Source organism: Chelonia mydas, chromosome 1, assembly GCF_015237465.2.
Source record: "Chelonia mydas isolate rCheMyd1 chromosome 1, rCheMyd1.pri.v2, whole genome shotgun sequence".
NCBI classification, from domain to species: domain Eukaryota; kingdom Metazoa; phylum Chordata; order Testudines; family Cheloniidae; genus Chelonia; species Chelonia mydas.
Genome location: NC_057849.1, coordinates 186,620,142 through 186,637,500, shown reverse-complemented (window position 1 = coordinate 186,637,500; position 17,359 = coordinate 186,620,142). Strand labels below are relative to the sequence as shown.

At 45.0% G+C, this 17,359-nt stretch overlaps 1 non-coding gene across 1 annotated transcript; it reads right to left on the bottom strand.

The window, feature by feature from the left end:
* Window positions 1–3,402: 3,402 nt before the first annotated feature.
* Window positions 3,403–3,529, bottom strand: LOC114018961. Its single transcript, XR_003564139.1, has one exon. It is a non-coding gene; the product is annotated as a U8 small nucleolar RNA (small nucleolar RNA).
* Window positions 3,530–17,359: the final 13,830 nt, after the last annotated feature.

Sequence of the window (17,359 nt, the reverse complement as noted above, 5' to 3'; positions counted from 1 at the left end):
CCCCCGGAGGGACCACTGACACAGCCCCGTGGCCCACTGAAACGGGCAGGCAAGGGGCGGACCCCCGACGTGGTGCCCAATGGGCTGGAGCCACGCGGCCCCCCTCAAACCCCGGCTCAATTGGGGGTGGCAGAGGGAAGATAGCAGCCCCTGGTGAGTCGGGACAGGGAAATACAGAGGCTGCTCCCTGGAGGTTATCCTCTGGGAGTGAGGAGATAACAGCCCCAGGGGCAGCAATGATGTCACGGGAGGTGGAGGGGACAGGGACGGGGTTGACATCAGGGGCAGAGTAGGGATCCAGAGTAGGAGAAGGGCAGGGGTCAGGAGCAGAGTCAGGGAGAGGGGCAAAGGCAGGAGCCAGGCCGTTGGGAAATGGCCCCTCTCGATCAAGCTCAGGGAGCTGGGGGGTGGGAAGGGGGCCCTCCATGATGCCGGGCTCTGGCACCATGGCTGGCGTAGTAGCCACGGCATCTTCAGTGGGGTCCCCGCCCGGGAAGGAGATTGGTTGCCCCATGCCCACGAGGGACAGCCCATGGGGCTCGGATCCCACCCGCATGGCACCGGCCGTCACCTCAATGGGCTCGGCGGCCGACAGCAGGGTGCCACCCGCGGCCGGGCAGATGGAGGAGCCCAGGGAACCCTCGGAGGCGGGAGCGGAACAGCGGTCAGAGGGAATGAGCATGGAGAAGGGGGGGGCCGGGGTGAGGTCGCTCAGATCGAGGCCCGCTGGCAGAGGGTCGTACTCCCCCTGGGTGACCGGGATCAGACCCAGGGCCTCGATCTCCTCGTAGATGGAAGGGAGCTCTCCTTCCACCACCCCGGAGGTCTCCCCGCCAGTGCCCGAAGCAACGCTCACCTCGGGGCTCACAGGGGCTCCGGATGGTAACGGGGCAGGAGGGGCTCCATTGGGGGCCTTGGAGGAAGGGACTCCGATGGAGGAACGGTACTGCCCTCCCATGCTGCCACGTCTTCCCCAGCTGGTACCGGTGGGTGGAACGCACCCGCAGGCAAGGCAGAGGCTTGGCATCGGTGCTCCCCTTTCTGGTCTTCTGGGGGGCTTCCGCATCAGTGGAAAGGAGCAGAGCTCGAGACTTCCGCTTGCCCCGCTTCCCCTGGACTAGGGCCCAGCCCTCCATGGCATCATCAGGGGGCCAGCTAACAGGGGTTGGGTTGGGGGGCAGGGGCGATGGCTCAGGGATTGTGGGAGGCAGTGGTGGGGGGTCATGAAGGAGGGAAGATTCCCCCTGGGGCAGGCCCTCTCCCATGCTTGGCGGTATCCCTGCCGCACCCTCCTCTAGGGGCCCCGCCAGATTGCAGGCAGCAAAGGCGGGGCTCTCCTGCTCGTCTGGGCATGCTGGGGGAAGCACCCCTTGAGCCCGAGCGGAAGCACTGGTGGACTGAGTAGGAGGAAGGACGGCTCCAGGAGCCGGGCAGCCAGGGGCACTGGCGATGATAGGGCCGTCAACCTGCTGGGGCCCAGGGGTCCCAGGTGCCTCTCCTTGCCGGGCCAAGGGGTAGTCCCTCCGGACGTGCCCCATCGCCTGGCAGAGGTAGCACCGGGCCTCCTGCGTAGAATAATGCCCCCGTTAATGGGCCCCCTGGTAGGGAACCAAAAATGACCCCTCAAGAGCTGCTCCATCACACACCGCCGGCAGCAGTTGAAGCTGCACTTGCCAGCAGAACGAGAGGATGTGACGGAGGGCGGGGTCCTTGCAGCCCAGTGGGAGAGGGCTGACAACAGAGATGGGTTTCCCCAGGGTGGAGAGGGCAGCATTGGGAAGAAAGGGAGGGGCGGAGGTCAGGACCAGGCGGACGCCCAGGTCGTCCAGCGGCTCCAGGGGGGTGACCATGCCCCCCACCGCCAGGCCCTTCTCCACCGCCTCCTGGGCGGCAGCCTCCGATACCAAGGAGAAGACCACTTTCCCGTACATTTTGGAGGCCGCCACAATGGCTGTGGGCCCCAACGCGCACACGTAGGTCTCCACGTGGGGCGAGGCAGGCACCAGGAGGCAACAGACGCCATGCTTCCTGGTCATGGTGGGAAAGAGGCCCCAGCAGCTATAGATGGTAATGGAGGTGGTTGGCAGGAGAGATGACATAGCGGCAGGCGGGGGGGCTGCCGCCACCTGGGCATATGCCCTGGGGGCCAGGAGAGGGACACCCGCAGAGCTGGTGGAGGGAGCAGCGGGTAAGGACGCCGCGGCCGGTGGTGGGGCCGCGGCAGTGGGGACAGTCCCTGCCATGGAGGGCCTGGTCTTTTTAGCGGGCCCTTCCCCTTCTTCTTACACTGGCCTTTCCCACTGGCTGGGGGGGCTCCCCCAGAAACTGAGGGGGCGAGGGACATGGCAGCAGCGGAGGTCACCCCGGTGCCCACCACGGCTGGCGCCCCAGCGGGGGCGGTGGCAGGTGGTTTGGCAGCGGTGGTTGAGGTAGAGGCTTGGGGGGGGTGATGGAGGGGAAGGCGGGGGAGGGGCCAGGGCGGGGCTAACAAACAAAAGCTGCAGAGGGAAAAGGGCGGGACAGGCAAACAAACTGAAGCTAGCGAGGTGCTGGAATAACGGGGAGGGCAAAAGGGCTGCAAGGGGCAAAACAGGGCAGATAGCAAGGGACAAAGCTGGGCGCTTGCTGAAGGGGGTCAGTCCAGGGTGGAGGGGGCACGTGCGCCCACGTGCGCTTGCAAAGAGTCAGTGCGGGCTGGCTGCTGCTTCAGGCCCAAAAGGTGGTGAAAGGGCGTGGCAGGCCAAGCAAGCAGCGGAGTCCCAGAGGCAGGAGCTTGAGGCAAATGGTAAGTGTCCACTGGGGGTGGTGGAGGGGGCAGCAACGACAGTGGCGATGGGGGGTGGGGGTGACACACAGATGGACTGGGGGGCAGGCTCCATGCCACACTCCCTGTGTCCCCACAAACACAGTCAAAACCCCCACCACAAGAGCACAGTTCAAAAATTACTCAGCCTTAAGGCCTCTCCACAGTGGTCTGCAGAGTCCCTCTGTGCTCCCCCAGCAGCAGATGGCCTCTTCCCCTCCTCCTTCGGGGTCCAGCAGCTCCAGGCAGCAGCCCGGTGGCCAGGCAGGTAGAAAGGACCCTTTACAGGTGGTGATGATGGTCGTGTCTGCAGCAGCAATGGCTGGGGCTGGGGTCCCTCATTCCCCCCGTCTGGGGAGCAGGCCAGCAGGCCCCCCCAGGGGGCTGCAGTTGGAGCAGTAGCAGCACCCGAGGGTGGGGGGTCCAGAAGCCAGCCAGCAACAAGGTAGCAGAGAAGGGGGATGGTATCTGGCCCAGCTAGGGGAGCAGCTGGAGCAGCAGTAGCAGCAGGGAGAACCCAGGGCCTAGCAACAGGAGCAGCAGCCTTCTCCCTCCAGGCCAGAGGGCTACAGGAGAGTGATTTTTTTTTTCCAAGAAGGATCAGACAGGAGCGGGCCGCGGCATTGCAAACCACGGCTGCGGAGACTCTAATCACGTCTCATGCGCTTTCCAATCATCACGTGCTGCCCCCGGCTGGGAACAGGTAAGGATGTACCTCACTGACGATAGAAGGCAGATATATTAGCCCCAGGTTAAGCAGGTCCCTTTCCCCTGGGTAAGGGAACAGGGAAGGTTTTTGAAACAGTCAGAAACTTTCTGGAAACAATTAAGGCAGACAGGCTGATTAGAACACCTGCAGCCAATCAAGAAGCTGCCAGAATCAATTAAGACAGGCAGGCTAAACAGGGCACCTGGGTTTAAAAAGGAGCTCACTTCAGTTTGTGGCGTGTATGCAAGGAGCTGGCAGCAGGAGGTGCAAGAAGCTGAGAGTGAGAAGGCGCACTACTGGAAAACTGAGAAGTACAAGCATTAACAGACATTAGGAGGAAGGTCCTGTGGTGAGAATAAAGAAGGTGTTGGGAGGAGGCCATGGGGAAGTAGCCCAGGGAGTTGTAGCTGTCATGCAGCTATTCCAGGAGCCACTGTAGACAGATGCAATCCACAGGGCCCTGGGCTGGAACCCGGAGTAGAGGGCGGGCCCGGGTTCCCCCCATTCCCCAAACTCCCTACTTGATATCGGAGGAGTTGACCTGGACTGTGGGTTCCACCAGAGAGGAAGGTGGATCAGCAGAGACTGCGGGCATTGTTCTTCTTCCTTTTCCCCGTGCTGGCCAGTGATGAGGCTAACTGAGTGAACGGCAGTTTTGAGCCACGAAAGTGGCCAAACTGAGGGCTGCCTTGAACCTCTGAGGCGAGCAAATCTGCCAATAAGCGCAGGACCCACTAAGGCAGAGGAGGAACTTTGTCACAGAGTATATAGTTTTGTTTGGAGTAGGGTGTAGGAGCCACATGCTTGCAGTAATATGTATAAAAATACTATAAATACAGGTTGTCCCAATTTCTCCTAGTAAGAGGTATCTGCCGCAATTCAAGATGGTGTCAGCACCCTGTGATTTTTGTCACGTTGGTACAAGTGTAGGGTGAAGGGTTCAGTAATAGGTCTGAATCGGTCTGAATCTGCCTGAACACTGTATTTGGTGACACCTACTTCTCCCTTCCAAGCTGATAGTGCTGCCTGCCACACCTGCCCGTCTGACAACTAACCCCCTACAGTCTGCCATTTTCCCACGGACGTTAGTGTTCAAACCAGAACTATGTAAAAGTGACTGACTGCAACGTGATATTGTACAAACCCAAATGCAGGACTGTATTTTGAAAATAGGGGCACCGTCTAACCATTTTTGGCTACTAGGTTAGAATTTCAGACTCGGAAGGAGTTATAATTTTCTGTTCTCTTTCTTCCCACTCCCGCCCCATACCCCCACCCTGCACACACACCTTTGTCTTGTTTGACTCTGACTCTGGGTTGGTGGTTTTATCTATGCTCAGAAGCAAAATAATTTTCATTTGGTGTTTTGTTTTATTTTTTAACTATTTCTAATGCATTTTGGTCCCTGAGGTTTGGCTATTTCAGGTGAGCTTTGGCGATCTTGTCCAAACCTTTGACATTGAGCCACCACTAAAACTAAAGCCTTATTTACACTGGAATTTTTTTTGTTTGTTTCAAACCAGGATAAGGAGTATTGATGCACACGTAGAGCATGCCTAAACTAAGGGTTTGCATCTGTGTTAGCTACTTTGGTGCAAAATACCCCAGTGTAAACAAGAACTAAAATATTCATTGGCACTACCCAGAATACTTGCAGTGAACACTTGTGTTGTCTTGTTTCACCAGTTTGTTTAGTTTTTACAGTATGTTAAATGGAGGAGATGAAAGAGAGAGAGATCAAGCCTGTGGGGTATTCTTAACCATGATCATTTCTGGGTAGCAATCAGTACAGCTTGAGTAGCTGGTGGTTCCTGTAAGACAATACTCCTTTGATGTTGTGCAACAGCAGCAGGAAAAGTAGGAGCAAAACTTACTCTTGTGATTTTGCTTCTGTTAAAAGACCTTTATTTTAGGTTTTAAAATATTTTAGTTATTTCTGGGGTTATTTTTCTTTTAATGTGCCTGCCTGGATTTTTTTTCCCTAGTTTCCCATCATCCAAATGAAAGCAGCTGTCACAATCTATAGCAGATCAGCCAAGTTACAAATATCTAAAGGGAACAAATGAATGAACAGGAAAGGAGACCTTTCTCATTTGTCTCCTGTGGCAATCAGAATTAAAATCTTGAGCTAGGTGTCCACCCAGCAGCAAGTTCCAAAGGTGGTCTATGGGACCTCATTATCCTTCAGATTTACAGCCACTTTTGTGGTTCAGAGGTAGGAAGTGTTTTTTTCTAAACCATACCTCTCAATGCTCTTCTTTGTGAGGGAAAACCCCTCAGTTTATAGTCAAGTACTCCCCTTCTCTCCCTTGATCTGATATAAATCTAATTTTATTAGTGTAAAACTTTTTACACCAGAAAACTGAGGTGGTAGGAAAAAATCATTTTCTCCAAAGTAGTAGTAGTAATTTATATTTCTAATGTGGTAGCACTGACAAGCCCTAGCTAGGGATTAGGACCCATTTTGCTAGGCACTGCACAAACACAGAACAGAAAGACAATCCCTTCCCCTAAGAGTTTACTAATTAATTAATCAAGAGCATCTTAATTAATCAAGCATTTTGTTTTTCTTGTCTCCCTTTTTTATTTTTGGACTATTGGCCTAACGTTTAGTCAGATCCAGTATATTGCATACTAACTGCCTATCATTGCTATTTAAAATCTTCATATTTCCCTTTCAGCCTCTAATATAATTTTATATGCAGAGCCAGTGAGTTTTATTATGCGCAAAATGTGATTAAATCTTAGTATTAATATTTTTTGTAAATCTTCACTCTTACAACAGTAGGTGAAAGGAGGACATAAAACCACACAGTGATGATCCATTTGTGAGACTAGAATGAGAAACAGCCCGGTTGTATGACAGTCGCATCGCACTTCCTAAGATAGCTATCTTCTTACCCGCCTTGGCTTCCATACATAGAGGATGGAAGGAATGTGTAATCTAGCAGATTAATAAAGATTACCTCACTCAACACAAAGACAATTTTGCTAACATTTATAAATCCTCATAGCTTCTTTTAACGTGTTTTCCCATTCCCCTCCCTGCCTCTATTAATTGATTGTCCCCGTCTTATCAATTGGCTTGCAGAACTCGAGCCTCACTGCAGTAGGTGCCCTTCATCTCCTCAGGTGCCCTCTAGCAGGCAAAATTTTCCAGTATATGAGAAGTTAGGTACACAACTCTTCTTGATATGGGCAATATCTCAGTAGTGCTGAAATTATTAGTAATTGTGGCATTTAAGTACTATAAAAATAATATTATAGCCTTGTGTTGTTTTCTTTAGTGCTGGTATATGGGCCAGATCCTCATCTGGTGTAACTTGGCTTGGTATCATTTAAATCACTAGAGCAATGCTAATTGACAACAGCTGGAAACCTGGCCCCTAATTTTTACACGTTACCAAGCTAATAGGTATTTCAGAATGATCCACAGATTTGGTTCCTGAGACCAAAGGGTGGGTCTCTCCTTTATAAAAAATAAATAAAGAGTTGCACTTTTTTAAATTAACTTTTCCATTTCAGAATGGAAATCTTCATTTGAATGTTGTTTAAATAATGGTTTTCCATCTGTTTCTTCTTCTGGCTGGTAAAATATTTTCATTTTTGCATGAAATGCTGTCTACACACACACTAATTTACAGTAAAATATTCCCTGTTTTTGGCAATTAAGACAAAGGAGCACATTTGTGACATTATTAAAGCATCATCAATGTACAAATTAGTTACCTTTATCCATTCTCTATCTGCATAATCCTCCTACCCCCATCCCCATGTTTACAAATCCAAATGAATTCTGTGCAGCCCAGATCTAATTAATTTTGGATTAGCCTTCCAGACACATGTAGTGCTGATCAAAACAATCTGTATTCTCTCTTTTCTGATTAGGGTGAAGCCTGACCCCTTGAGTATGCTGTTCATCTTGGGATGTGCTGGAACATGAATATCAACAAGCAGGTTAATCTTTAGTCTGTCATTTTTTCCTTATATACAGCATCCTGGCTTTTGTAAGTAGAAACCTTGGGAATTTAGGCAATGCCAGAGAGCAAATCAGGCTCAGGCAGACCTCAGCAGAGATTGATATATGGCCAGACATTTAATGAATCCAAGATAATACATAATGAAAATAATCCACTGAAATGTCTTTAAAAAGAGCTAGCAATTTTATTCCTATTTGTCCTTTACTCTTTTTTGTTTAAAGGAGCCAACTTGAAAAAATACATCAAAACAGTGACGTCAGCTGCCAGTAAATGTCAACTCAGTAATGAGTTTACAGTAGTCACCAATTATTTGGTAACTTATTTACATTTATACGTACTATTTAAAAAGCATTTATCCATATATACTCTGCCATGTATTAACAATTCAAGCTAATAACACAAACCAAAATAAATGTGGAGGCCTCCTTTAAGCCAAGAAAAGGGGAGGGGGGAGGAGGGTGGAATTGCCCCAGCCATCGATCCCAATGCACAAATCCAAGCCCTCTGCCCAGTTGTTGTTGTTCTATGTTTTGTAATGCTAATTTCTCCAATTTTTTTGTCATTTAAAATAGGAAAATGTCATATCTTCATTTCACATAGACATTAATTTAAATATCACTGTTTGATTGAAAACCAAACCAAGGAGCTTTCAGAACTGAGGCTCAGTTCCTGTAAACATGTATGCATGTACTAAACCTGATGCATGACAGTCGTCTCTTCTCAATATTGCGCTATTCCCATGCATAATGTTAACTTGCGCCTGAGTGTTCGCAGGATTCAGGCTTTAGGATGAAGTTCACCTCTCTGCAAAGAGCATGTACAAGCCTCTATGCACCATATAATTCCCGTTTAAACCTTGAACATGGACCTTATGTGATGAATAGAGCCCTGGAATTTTACAACACTGAGCTCTGCAGAAAGTTGCAGTTAAAGTAATCAAATTCTTTTAAAAGATACATAAACTGAAATGTTTTCAATATTACTGTACAGCCTTTCCTACAATTCCTGGGCACTCCCCATGCTGTAAATGCTCTTATATAACTGTGGAGTGGGGAGACTTGCTCCTTTGCACACATGTGACCATGTGATTTGAATTTGTTTAATTTAGAACTAGTGCTTGACCTGAGCTACTCAGGAGTTGGAGCAGCAGCCTTACCCTTGCGTTCGAATCAGCAGGGCACCCTACTGGTACATCTGAGTAGACCTGATCATTGTTCTGAGGTACTGAAGACAGATCTAATACAATGCACTTTGCCGGGCAGGGGTGTTTTGGACGAGACTTTAAAAGACGCTCTGCACATGCTAAAGATTCCATGGCACTTCTTGGAGTGTAAATTTTCTCCAGGGACCTTATGCTACAACATTTCTTCCCCCTCTTGTACTATTGTTTGCAAAATGACCTAGTTCTATGCCTAGCCACCTCTCCATACCTCAGAGATGGCTGCATGTCTGTGGTTCTGTGGCTATAGACCTCTTTGGAGTTAAGGATACAAAATGATTAAATTTCTATGATTTTTTTTTAAAATACCCTTAATAGTAAAATGATCTTCTAAAAGATGTTCTTTGCAGACCTTATTTGCTGAGAGATAGCTCTTTGCCAACAGTAAATCATTTTATTATAGTATTTACTGAACATTCAGGAAGCTTCCCCCCACCCCAGAGTCCCATGACGTCTCCCAAGCACCAATAAAACCTCTTTCCTTAACTGGTCAGTCAGTTTTTTAAATGGGAGAGGTTAGGGGTGGAAAGGAAGTCAGCTGGAATGGGCAATCTGTCCAAACCTCTCTTCCTTCAGGTTTTATTTGGGCTCTGGAGTGGGGGGGGAAGCTACCTGAAGGTACAGTACATACTATAATGAAACGATTTACTGCTGGCAAAGAGCTCTTTCTCCGCAAATAAGGTCTGAAAATAACATCTTTTAGAAGATGGTAATCCCACCCAGAGACTACAATAGTCTGCAGCCTGGGCTGCAGCCGCCAGGAAAGATATAGTGGGCAAGGAATGAATGTTTTGCCTCTCAATGCAGATTAGATCTTGTTGAGCGCCCTTCCAATTTCCCGTTAAACCTTCTTCGTTATCTGTGTCACTCAAGCATGTTCCATCGAGGTAGAGGGCTTCTCCGCTCTGACTTAGGGTCACCTGATGGGTCACCGATACCAGCACGAGCCTCTTACCAGCTTCAGGAAGACAGTTGGTGTCAGTGATTGAAGGGCTCCCCCCCCCCCCCGGCTTTTTATAAAGCCTGAAGTATCTGGTTTCTAGATCAATGTCTGTTTTTTATACTCTTCTCCCAGCTACATAGAATGTACCATGACAAGGGAGCTTTATTTATCTATCACTGGGGGGGGGGGGAAACCCATTGAATAGCTTTCTCTTTTGTCCGCCTTGTTAATGAGTTATTCTCCGAGGTTGGAAATTTACTGATTAAACCAGTGATACTGGTGCCTTTGATTGGTGATACGTCAGTAACCCTGTCAAATGAGACCTTGCAGATCTTTCCAGTCTATACCTCAATTAAGCTTTGCTTTTGTTAAACACACAAAGGCACCTACTAGGCAAGAAGCTTTACTTTTCTGAAGCCTCACATCTTTTTCCTGACATTAAAGCTATAGTTACAGCAGGTGCATTACATTTTGCACAGTGTATACAGAATTGAATCCATCTGGGTGGTGCTGAAACGGGCTGAGCCAGATTTTGTAAGGTATTTTGGCACCTAAATACCTTAAAAATCTGGCCCAAAGGCCCCGATCCTACAAACATTTAAGCAGGTGCTTCATTTTGCAAAACCGAATAATGCCAGTGTGAACTCAATGGAGCTACTCATGTGCAGAAAGTTAAGCACATGAGTACATATTTGTAGGATAAGGGCCTAAGTGAAAACTGCTGCTGAAATGAACTGCCAGTATGACAGAAAGTGCTCATCACAGCTGTTAGAAGACAATGAGTGAGGTACTTTTCCAGTTTACAGCAGGGAATTTTTTTTCTTCTGAGTTTGAGGTGGCACTTTTAAATAAAAGAAACTACAAAACAAAAAAGGCTCTAAAAGCAGTGTATAGTAATATGATAGCTAAAAATAAACCTGAGCTGGTCGATAGTGGTCATTCTTCCTTTATCCAAGCTATTGTGACCCAGGAGGGATGGCTGGGAGGAATGGTGCAAGAAAGGGACTGAATTGTTTGAGGCTGCGCGCCGTAAGCCTGCTCATCACTGCCAGGCTTATGCTATTTGAAGTGACTTTTCTTTCCAGGACTGTTACACATTCTATCTGCAGTAACTAGAAGAAAAGATGGAAACAAACTGCTTTGCTCTCTTTCAAGAATATTTGTTCCCTCCTCCCACATAAAATAGGAAGACTGATATCCCATCTCTTTGCATGGTGGGCTGACGGATTAGGGACATTTTATATTACCAAGGATCTTTGGCTATGAAACCATTACAATTAGAAATGTTTTGTTACTGTAAAAAATCATGCTATCCAAATTAGGGCTGTCAATTAATCGCAGTTAACTCACACAATTAACTCAAATTAATCGTGATTAATCGCCGTTTTAATTGCACTGTTAAACAATAGAATACCAATTGAAATTTATTAAATAGTTTTGGATGTTTTTCTACATTTTCAAATATATTGATTTCAATTACAACACAGTATACAAAGTAGACAATGCTCACTTGATGTTGTTGTTTTTTATTATAAATACTTGCATGGTAAAAATGGCTGTGATGCATGGCCAGAAAGGGTTAAACATCCTGCAAAATAAATAACCCTCAAAAGACATGTGGAGGAATAATGTTTGTTTTTGTGTATTTACATATGTATGGGTAGGGTCGACAATGTAATCAACTATAATAATTGATTCAGTATTTGTAGTGTTTGTGGTACTGTAACACTAAGGAGTCCTAGTCCTGGACCAGGACCCCCTTGTGCTAGGTACTGTACAAACACGATCCTAAGGACAGTCCCTACATAGTGCCATAGGTGTACACACCCAGAAAAAAGACTCTGTCCCTGCCTTGAAGTGCTTGCAATCTAAACTGGTTACAACAAGGATGAGCTGAGGAAGATGACAGAGAAGGGGAATGGGGGAGGAATACATAGAGTGAAGGTATGGGGTTGCTTGGGAGGCACAGTAAATGTGTATTCTTTTAATATTATGTATAATTTTTTTAACCAATACTTTTAATATTACAGGGACCACCACTAGATGCCCTGGTGGGGAAAGATCAGCCTTTTCCAACAGTCCCAGGAGAGTAAAACTTGTTCCTGGTGCCTAATGAAAGAAGGATGAAAAGATATTAACACTTCAATCCCCCCATGCTAGATGAATGTCTGTAATGCTGATAGTATCAGACAATTGAATTTTTTTTTTATCATAACAAAATGTGCTGGGATTGCAGTCGCTTTACAGCTGTGGCTGTCTCATGAACAACTTTGTTAAACATTCACTTGAGAAATAATTCAGCTCTACGCCAGTGGAAGTGCCTTCTCAACTGCAACGATGGCATCGCTACCACAGCATTTTAATATTTCTCTTCCATTCTTCTCTACCACACAAGAATATTAGCATGAAAACGAGGACTTTGTTTCTTAAGTGCTCATCCATTCCTGCTACTCATTCTCCCACCTGAAGTCCTAATCTGTGGAATCAATGAGTCATAGTGCAAATTAGTTTGATGAGGCTGTTTAAGTGCAATCCTCTTTGATGTTATATGCAATAATCTCTCTCTAATTACAGAGCACCCTTATTATTATAACATCTTTTAACACTTTTGAAGTTCCCCCAGTCTGGTAATTCAGCTTCATTGACCAAAAGACAAAAATCCACCAGCTGCTTAATCAAAATTATGATGCTGTTGGCTTTAGTCTCCTCTTTAATCATTAAAATACAAATTAGCTCTTGTATTCATTGCCTCCCAAATAGCTTTCTCTTCTGGGCCTTTCTCATCCATTCTGTAGCCTCTCTAACAGCTCACAACTGCCATCTGGCTTCCTCTTGCTGCTTGTCTGCCTTACGGAGAGGATTCCTTCCCAACTTTGTCAGGAGACAGGCCACAGACAGCAGGGAATAATGGCAAGAGGGTTTAGAAGGAGCCAGTTGTGTCTCAGTAGGTAGGTAGACCGAAGAAGAGGAAAAAAGGGTTGTCTCCACCAAGGAGTGCCTCTCTACTGCATATGCTTCACCAGCATCATTCTTTATCTGAGCAAGTGAAAGAGCTGTCTTCAGAGCGTTGCTGAAGTCTCTAGCCATCATGGAAGTGGCACACAAGGTACCAGCTTTATCCCTTCCTTTCATACAGTTGAAATTGTCGATAACAAACCCCGGAACAGACTGCATGTAGGCTTTGAACTGGACCCACCCTCACGTTAGTGAAGCTGTTTTTGGTACATCAAAGGAGCAACGGTTTGAGTGATGAACTTTTGTTCAGACTGCTGGACAGCTCCTTCTCTCTCTTATTTATAAATGATGCATTCGGAACTTGATCAGATCCTGCTATTTGTTATAACCTGTAAAACTGGGAAACCTTAGTAAATTCTCTAAGTGCAGTCTTTTCCCACACATGGCTGCTGCTAAGGTTCATACACCAGGACTGTTTAGGCCAAACCCAAGATCTTCTGTCTCTAAAGAACAACTCTTGTCCCCATGTAGGTAGGTGGGTGAAATAAAAAAATCACCTGCATCAGTGAGTGAGCAAAACTGTTGTAATCCTTTCCTAGCAGGAGCAACACCTACTAACAGGAATGGAGTATTTCAGGGCACTAGGATGGAGGATTTCAGCCAAGCAAAAGGCACAGTAGGTCCCAGTCCAGCAAAGCACTTACTCGTGGAAGCAGCTTCGAGTACATGAGAAGTCCCATTGACTTCACTAGGATTCCTAATATGCTTAAAGTTAAGCACGTGCTTAAATGCTTTGCTAGAACATGGCAGTTGGATCAACAGGAAAAATTGGATGTGTTTACAACTGAGCTGCTTGAAGTGGAAGAAAAACATAAGGCTGTGGAAACATCTAACAATGAGGAGCAGGGAAATGAATGGCTTTAGTGCTATATATACAGTCCTAGTTAAGGAGAGTGCCTGACTGGTAAACTAGGAACGTTGAAATCTTGGGAAAGAAAGGGAAATATGCAATTTAATCATACTATACTGAGTTATTAGATGTACAAGAAGATGACCGCAAAAAATGACGGGATCTGTCAGTTGACTAAAATCTTGATTTGTAATACCAACATCATTCTGCTCCCACTTTCTAAATACACCAGACAGAGTCCAAAAGTCTAAATCAACAACAACAACAAAAAAAATTAATGGATTTTTCTACAACTTTTGAATATGATAGTTTAGTTTGTGGCTAGATTTAAAAAACCAACCCCCACAAACAACCACTTTGGATAAAAATACATCTACCATTCCTAATGTTGCTCAGGCTATGTGAATGAGACATCTGAGGCTGTAGCTGGATTAAAACCAGACTTTTGTTCAAAAAAATGCTAAAGATGCAACTTTACAGTCTGCCAGAATGAGTTATTTATAACATCTCTAAATATACTTTGCCTAACTTTGACAATGCTAAGAAAATCTTGGGCTGCCGTACCATAGATACTGAATGAGTAGAATTGGCTGCAGATAACTTGCATTGTATCAAAAAGGCCTCAATTCCTTTATACCAAGGAATACAGAATAAAAATGAATAGAAAGAATGACATCAGGAATCTGCCATAAAACTGGTGTTTCTGGTGATTAAGACATTCACAGATGTCCCCTGTTAGACAGATTTGCTATATTCTGCTGTGATTCTTTGTCAAAGTCGTGCCAAGGCTCAATTCCGGTGCTTCAAAGAAAGATCCCAGAGTAACTCCCACGACTGGAGGTGAAATGAATTGGAACTGAACTCCCAGAAGTATGTGGGGATGTCCTTTCCAATACAAACTTAAATCTAGAGCTCTCTTCCGGTTTTTACAGCCAGCAGCCCTGTTGTAGGGTGGAGTGTACGGAAGCAGATTGCTGCTGGGAGTGCTGGGGGAGGAGGTGCCAGAATGGGAGCTGTCACACCTTTTGAAAGTCTGTAGCATTACCTCCCTCTTGTGATGGCCTAGCTCAGAAGGGAAGCAGTGTCCAATATTGTGGTTGTCTGTTGCAAAGGTGAATGCGCTTCCCACCCCTTGCAGGGATATCAACAAACCATTCATATTGGCACCAGTTCAAAATGCTGGGAAGGCAAGTCAAGAACTGACTCTCAGTATGATCTATTGCATCAGTATGTGTTCAGCCTACCAGTAAAAGACAGTGGGTCAAATTCTAGTTCCACTGAAGTCACTGGCAAAATTCCCATTGACTTCAGTAGGGCCAGGGTTTTCACCCAACGTGTTTTAAGGCAAAGCAAAAACCCGAATGCATAAGCTTTCATAGCCACTGATTTTTTTCCCCCTTTATTTTAATTTGACTTTTCTTCTGTCCTTCTGTGCTAAATGAGGATTTTATAGAACTGCATAAGTATTTTAAGATCAAGTAGCATTGTGCCTTTTAATGGAAAAAAATTATTGGCCCCTAACTGTAACGCATATATGACTGGAGCTGCTGAAAATGTACTGAACAAAAGCTTTTTGTTACAAAAATGGTATATTTTAAATTGACAATGTTTATAAAAAATTGACATACTTTGAAATATATCACAATCTTTAAATATTTTCTTTAATTTTCCCCTCCTTTTTTCTCCTTCTCTTTTCTTTTATCTCTACTCCTCCCTCCCACCACCCAGTCATTTTTGAAAATCCCTTGTTTTTAAATGTGGGGAGAAGTAAAGAGGGAAATGGAAGCAAAAGGAACAAATAAAGACTAAAAGATAAAAAATGGGAGGGAAGTAAAAAATGATAAACATAAATTTGAATGATGAAATTTTTCCCTTGACCCTGTTAGGAGGTGCAGATCCTACCTTTGCATTATAGTTAACATTAAACAGGAACAGGGCTCTGCTGTCATTGAAGTAAATGGGAGGTCTGCATATGACTTCAGTTGGATCAGGTTGAGTCCAAAAGCAGTGAAGACTGGAATTGTACAAAGAACTGATTTTTTTTTTTTTTGGTCCACTGGCCATACTGAAAAAAATTAATAATAATTAATTAATAATAATTTCAAGTTGACTTAAAACAACATTTTGAAAATTTGGGGAAACTGAAAAGTTGAAAACAATTTTGGGTGGTTGAACAAAATGCTACATTTGATACAAAATGAAACATTTCCATTTTCAAGCATTTAGAAACCTTGTTTTAATTAGTAATTGATGTAAATTTCAAGACCAAAACATTTTGGTCTAAAACACTTCCCCCCTCTCCCCCCCCAGATTTTTTTTTAAACAAACAAACAAACAATCTGGCAAGTGCAATACAAATTTGTGAAAAGTCTTGATTGACCTGACTGCACGTTTTCTGGTGAACAAAGTTTCAGATGAAAAATTTTGCCCACCTCACTATTTCCTTGAAGGTGTAACAAGAAAAAAAAATCTTTATTTCATTCTACTGACCCTTGCATCACTGTCAGCAGTAGAAGAAAGGAAAAAGAGGGGCTCATTTGAGGTTCTTCTCATATCTGTTCTACAATGCTTGTTCCTGCAACACCTTTTGCCTTTCTGCTGCTCCCTTGTCACCAGCTCAGGATACTTCTCGGCATGACAGAACTTCCTCTGTTCTTTTCTTCCACTTCAAGTGTTGCTGCTACCAGTCGGTTACTATTTTAGTTATATTAAATATTTGTTAGGTAATATAGTGCTGGAAAAAGGTGCCAGCTTGGAATCTCTAAAGGTATGAAGCCCTCTGCTTATTCACAGAAGAGGTACAACCACCATAACAATGGGGGCAAACTTCACAGAAACTGTCGCCAAGATACTTCATAGAAACTCTCACCGAGAGGCTTCACTTCCTGGAAAAGCTATGCCAAGTGCTCCTCTGCTGTAATTGAAGATCAGAGCCTGTTCTGAACATGGTGCTGCTGATATCACCGCTTGACATTCCTCTCAATATCCCCCCCCAAAAAGTAGCAACGCTGGGGATGTCATTATCACACAGCTGTCCTACACTGTGGCATTACACCAAGAAATAATACCCTGAAGGATTAGTTCTCCTGAAAGCCGTACTTGAGAGGCGGCTGCTCCTTCTCTTTCTCAGATCATGTAAATGTATTTCTGAGCAAAGAATAAAGTGGGAATGGATTTGATCATTGCCAAGCAGTTAAATGGCATTGGATCAGGTGTTTAAATGCATATAAAATGCTAGGCGTCTGTCCTTTTTAATACAAAAATTCCAAATAAAAACTATAAGACAAAACATAAGACCTGAAATTCAGTAAAATCCTATTTAATCTTTCATTTTACTCAGTATATTTTATTTCAAGGTTTTTTTCATTCTCTTATTTTCTAGGTGACTCGCTTCATATTCAGAACTGTCAGCAGTTCACCTGGGCACCCCAGCTAAGAGGAATCTAGTATACATGCAAGTTGCCAGGCAGTGTGGTAGTCCAAGCACTGCCCATCTCAAGTATGTCTGACTTAAGCTGTTTATGTGACACAGAAAATGTACATCATTGAGTTCTTCACATATACAAAGAGTTTTTTGTGCAGTGTAGGATGTCATAAAGTGACATATAAGCAGAGCTGGTCAAATATTTGTTGAACATACCATTTGGCTAAGTTTTCCATTTTTAAGCTTTGTTTTAATAGTATTCAACCTGCTCTGTACTTTGGTCGAATACAAGAGGCTTGTCTACACAAGGACATCCAGGAAAGTTAATCTGAATTAACTAAAAGTGTGAATTTGAAGTAGATTAGCTAGTCTATATTAAATCCCTGTGTAGACATTATTTGGAATTAAAGTGGTCT